Below are 5,847 nucleotides of genomic sequence, written 5' to 3'. Positions count from 1 at the left end.
ATCAGACCAAGACAGGAGACTAAGGGGGGCGGAGGGGCTCCTTCCCAGCAGCAGGTGACCTAGGAGCACCCCTGCTGGCTCTCCTGACTCTCCATGTCCTCAGTACCAGAGCTCTAGGGCCCAGAGCAGGGCACAGAGAAGTGAGACAGGGGGCTGCACCTTGGCTAATGCCCAGTTCCTAGGTTGGAATTTCTATAAGGCTGTATCTGTGCCTAGCAGGTGCCTGGCCTAGAGGAGACATTTGCTTGTGTTGCAAAAGGAACACGTGGATCAAGTACATAATATAAGTTAGTGCCCCCCCACACCCCACTCCACCCTTTTCTCTGTCACTCACAGCTTTCCTGCTTTGGGAGAATCTTACTCATCTGCCAGAGGAGGGAGTTCCTTTGGCTAGGACTGGCTTGGGCAACAAGGCCTTCCTCAGAAGACCTACCAGGCGGGAGTTCTTCAGACGTAGTTTCTGGGCAGGGCTCAGGCTCTCACGTGCCTAGTCCCACCCCTGGGCTTGCGTTCTAGCTCAGTGGGCGGGAGAGCATAAATTGCAGCTGTCCTCAGCCTTGCTGCATTTTTACCGAAGACTTCCAAAGGCAACATGAAGTTGGGGGGTTTTCTCCTCCTGGCGATGCTCCTCACCCTCAGCTCAGAGGTACAGGAGCTCCAGGCTGCGGTGAGACCACGGCAACTTCTGGGTAAGTCTAGGCAAAAGGCAACCCTTTCTCTGCATGAGGGAGCTGGAAAGTGGGCCGGCAGGGACTGGTGTGCGCTGGGGGTGGGGGGAAGGAAGGCAAGAAGGACAGATCTTCTAGTCCAGGAGCCACCTTGACTGCAGCACCTCTCTCCTTCTGCCTCCACTCTTTCCCCCTCCTTTCCTTGGGTCTTCCTTTCCACTGGACTCTCCACTCTTCCCTCTTGCTGCTTCATCAGCCCCCCGCCATCTTCCCCAGCATCTCTCTCCCCCATGGGTTTCTTGGTCTCTTGCTACAAATAGATCAGGTCACAAGAGAACATAGTTTCCTGATCATGCTCTATGGGAATCATCTTAATCTCTGCTTTTCCTTTTACCCCCAACATTCTCAAAGGAGCAATCTTAACTCTCTACCCGAACTTTCCCCACAACTCCTTCCTTTGCCTCCTAAAGATGGTCACCATTCCTGCCCCCATCAGTCTTCAGAAACTTCGCTCCCAGGATCTGCTGGCACATCTCTTGACCCTCCTCAACAGCAAAAGTCTGTAACCTCTGCAGCACTTGGCATTGTTTGCCACTCCATCAGTCCTCGGATTTTTCTTCTCTCCTGGATTATTGTTGCTGGAGCTCTTACTTCTCCCTAAAGATTCTTGGCTTCAACTCCTAATCCTCTCTCTGCTGTGCTGTTCTCTCCCACATTAAACCAGTTGCCAAATACTGTCCATTCTTTGAAATTGTCTCTTGCATGTGCTCCTGCCTTTCCACTTCCCATTGCCACATGGCCCATCTGGCCCTGACTACCCCTTGCTTGGGACAGTTCCGTGTGGTTTCCTGACAGCACTTCCTGACCCTGGATTGCTTCTGAGGTTTGCTTACTCATGGAACCCTGGTCCATTCTATACCCTTATGCCACAATAATTCTCTTAAGTGAACTACAGTCCTATCCCTCCCTTGTTCTAGCAAGTGAAACCCAAACTCCTCAGGTCCTCAAGATCTGGCCCCATAACTTTACCCCCCACCTACTTTTCCTGCCTGACTTCCAATTGCCCCCTTCTACTTCCCAAGCCTTGTATTTATTTGCCAGTCTTCCCGTATTCCTTGTATTTCAGCCAAGGAGTGAGGAGATGAGGCACCCAGGGTGCCGTATTTAAGGAGATGTTCACTCTCAGGGCTGTGCATGTGCCCCTTAAACTTTGTGCTGTAAGTGCCTTGCATGCCTCTTCCTATGCCAGGCCCAGTTACATTTCTCCCCTTGTGAACTCTTACCAGTAATTCTCTGGTAAGAGAATTCTGCCTTTAAAAGATTCCTCTACGTCAAGACTCACCTTTTCTAGTCAATCTACTGGAAGTAATGTCCTCTCTCCTCTGAACCCCCTTTCCTTTGGATATACCTCTTCTCAGGACACTTGTCCACACTGCCCTGTTTCTTGTGCCTTCAACACAAGACTTACTTACCTCCATCGTTAGACTCTATGCTGCTTTAAGGTAATGACTCTATATCTTTATATTTTCTGAATAACTTAGCTCTATGCTTTGCACTTTGTAAGAAATCAACAGATTTACTGAATGACCAAACAGCTATGAGTGGAGACAACGTCTTGAATCTTCTCACCACAAATCAACAACAGTGGATAGCAGCATGGAGGGATCGCATTGACTTTCTCTGAGGGATGCAAGTATATGGCAGACACCCCACCGGGCCCGTTCTTACAGTCTTACAGTGCTAGATAGCATTCTCTTCCTTCCGAGCCTCGTGCTTGGTGCCAGCCTGAGCCCTCTCAGCAGGTGGTGCCAGCCCTCTCAACACAGCATCAGAGAGTCATCTTTTTTATTTATTTATTTGACAGAGAGAGAGAGATCACAAGTAGGCAGAGAGGCAGGCAGAGAGAGATGGGGAGGCAGGCTCCCTGCTGAGCAGAGAGCCCGATGTGGAGCTCGATCCCAGGACCCTGAGATCACAACCTGAGCCGAAGGCAGAGGCTTAACCCACTGAGCCACCCAGGCACCCCCAGAGAGTCATCTTTATGGATCAGGACTGACACTGGAAAATGAACTTCATTTTCCCTGCTCAATCCAAGAGCTCCATTTTACCCGTGAGGAACAAAGGCCCAAAGAAGTCTAGACACAGAAACAGGTAGAGAAACTCCTGATAATCGCTGAGCAGAAGCAAAACCACAGCACATATTCATCCAGAGCTCTGCATACATTTACCTTGAAGCTTCTGTATGGTCTTCACCAGTTTCTTGGACCTACTTCATTTGATCTCAAAGACTAACTCTGAGGCTCTGGGAACCTGGGGGCAGGGCTCCACTCAGGCCAGGAGTGACCTCTTGAAATTTGGAGATATGCTCATCATGTCAAGATCTACTTCACCAAGTGGGATGGCAGAGGGAGCTTGGCCCAGGGGCCAGGCAGGTGTCAGTTGAATTCCACTTCTGTACCTACTAGTGGGCAGTTCACCTCTGTGCACCCCAGCTGCCACACCTGTAAGGTGAGACTAGTCAGACTCACTGCGCAGGGTGACTGCGAGGTACCCTTGATGGCATTTGGTAGATGTGAATCTCCTCTTTTCTGCCCATTTCCCTGCAGAGTAGGGAAGTGGGGACATCTGAGGGGACTTCTTTGTACTTCTCTTCTGCAAACACAGTTACACTCTTCGTTAAAGTGGGCCTTACTTTATTGTGGTCATGTGAATGCATCATTTTAAACGGTAATGTGTAAGATGTTAATGAGTGTTGTTCTGTGAGTAACTATTTACAAATTCTCTTTTTATTCAACTGGAAAACAAAAATGGAACGGATTCTTTCAATGAGTCAAGGGCTGTCCTCTCTGATACTTGTGCTTAAAGCCGGGTGTTTTTCAGCCAGTCTGTTCTAATGCAGGCACCTGCATTGAGGTCTGCAGCGGCGACTGGGATTGTGACCTAGGGGAGAGGTGCGTCAGCAATGGGTGTGGCCATGTCTGTGCTGCAGTTTAAGGACAGGTAAAAACATCAGGCCCTCCCTGCTTCCTCAAACCTTGTTCCCACTAGGCTGGCTGGCTCTGATGGGACTTCCCAGAAGTGGGTGGGATAGAAACCTGTCTCTCTGTGGCCTTTCCCTCTTCACACCCTTCCCAAGAAGAAGTATCTATCACAGGATGGTGCCTTCCAAACCTTTAAAATAATTTCACTATCCTAGCTCATCATATATCCAGGAAAGAAATCAGATTATTTATTTGAACAAAAAGAACATAAAAACCAGTCACATTATCTCCCATCCCCAAATGATAGGTGCTTAATACTCTGGTGCATGTTTTAAACACACACACAGATACATAACATATATATTGAAATGAGATGATCTTATGCCTATTTTGATTTCTTAATTATTTCACTTAGAAATAGCAAGTGAACAACTTTGAACAATACCAATATTCTTTAACAGCCTTGTAGAAGTCCACCATATATACTCATATATTTAGTAACCCCCATTAATACACATTTAATATTTCATTGTTTATTAATATGGTTATAATGAATATTAAATGTGTGCATATGCCCTTATTAATTTCCTTGGGATAAATTCTAAGAATTATAATTTATGACCAAAGAATATGTTCATTTTCCACCTCTGATGCACACTACCAGATTGACCTATGAGAACCCCTTTCCTGTAGAAATATTTCAGGGTCCTCACATGATCGTTTCTTTATTTTATATATCCATCAAATGAAAACGCATAATGAAAAGCTACCATGACTCAGCCTTGATTATAAACTAAGCTGTATTTATTAGTCCACATAATAACTAACACAATAGAATCAACATAAACTTTACAAGTAACCCATTTGTGTTCAGAATATAGTATTTGTCCAATTCAGCCACATCCTTGGGATGCTTTTGGCCTTGCTGGTTCTTTCAGGTGCTTATTGATTCCCAAAACTGAGAACAATCCCCTCTTGATTGCATTCTGTCATTCCAGGTCCCCCAAACAGCAGGTCTCATGTATAATTTTTTGGTCCATTTTTCAGATGAAGACTCATCTTGAAGGTCATCCTTCCCTAATAATTTCTCAACACTTCCTGTCTTCAAAGATACAACTGGAACTCCTTGACCAGGAAGACAGATGAAAATGGGGGTCTGTGGGTAGAGATTACAAGAGATGTGGTGGGGAAGGGGAAAGAGTCATTTCTTTTAATAAATCATCATTGTCAACAGTACCCACACTGTTTGGGTTATTTGGTTAAGGGTGATGATGAGGTGGACAGGGTGGGAGACAGGTGACATTTGTGGAGCACTTGATATGCAACTGTTTTATATTCTCCATAAGCATCATCTAATTTATCCTTACAACCACGTTGTGACTATGCTTATTATTTATATATAAGGATGCTGAGGTTTGGAGATTATGTAATTTGCTGAAAATCATATGGCAGGTAAGTCACAGGGTCTTACCTCTAATCCCATGTCCAACTCCAGAGCCTATGCATTATAGTGTGGTAGTTAGGAATTTTAATTCTGAATTTCAAACCCAGGTCTGCCACATAACTGTGTGACCTTCAGCAAGTGTCCTAACCTTCCTGTCCTTCAGTTTCCTGATCTGTATGACAATATACACTTCATAGAGCTCCAAGGACAAAAGAAATTAGTTCATGTAAAGTACTTGGCACAGAAAACATTCAATTACGTTAACTACGATTGTTATGATTATCAAATAGATGGGATGATGGCATTTAGTACTAATTTTCATGGAATCTAGAACTGAAGCCTAGGACAATTCTCCTTCCTAGCCTATCCTAGCTCATCTGGATCCTGAAAGCCAGCCCCTCTCTTCTGGTTTTCCCCATTACAAAAGATGGGAGGTAAAAATAGACTTACAATTTCTTGTCCATGTTCTTCATTATTGCAACTGGCCTGGTTTGTGGTCTGATTTCAGCCAATTTGCTGCCTGTGTGGGCCTTGACAAACCATTTGAACCCTTTAAATTGTCTTTCTCTAAGCCATTTAAACTTTTTAAATCTGCAAAAAGGGAAAATAACAGTATCTACCTCACTTGGATGCTAAGATTTATAGAACGTTATAGTTTACAAAGTATCACAAAGATCCCATTTGATTTTCACAACAACCAACCAATGGGAAATAGGAGGCGCTGAATGAATTTATTCATTCCACTGGTAAGTAT

At 45.1% G+C, this 5,847-nt stretch overlaps 1 long non-coding RNA gene across 1 annotated transcript; it reads left to right on the top strand.

Annotated features, from left to right (window-relative positions):
• Positions 1-509: 509 nt before the first annotated feature.
• Positions 510-4,885, top strand: LOC131816676 (uncharacterized). Its single transcript, XR_009348141.1, has 3 exons — positions 510-689; positions 3,568-3,668; positions 4,697-4,885. It is a non-coding gene; the product is annotated as an uncharacterized LOC131816676 (long non-coding RNA).
• Positions 4,886-5,847: the final 962 nt, after the last annotated feature.

This window comes from Mustela lutreola, chromosome 15 (assembly GCF_030435805.1).
Source record: "Mustela lutreola isolate mMusLut2 chromosome 15, mMusLut2.pri, whole genome shotgun sequence".
Lineage (NCBI taxonomy): Eukaryota > Metazoa > Chordata > Mammalia > Carnivora > Mustelidae > Mustela > Mustela lutreola.
Note: the sequence above shows the minus strand (reverse complement) of the source record. Positions and strands in the feature narration are given on the sequence as shown.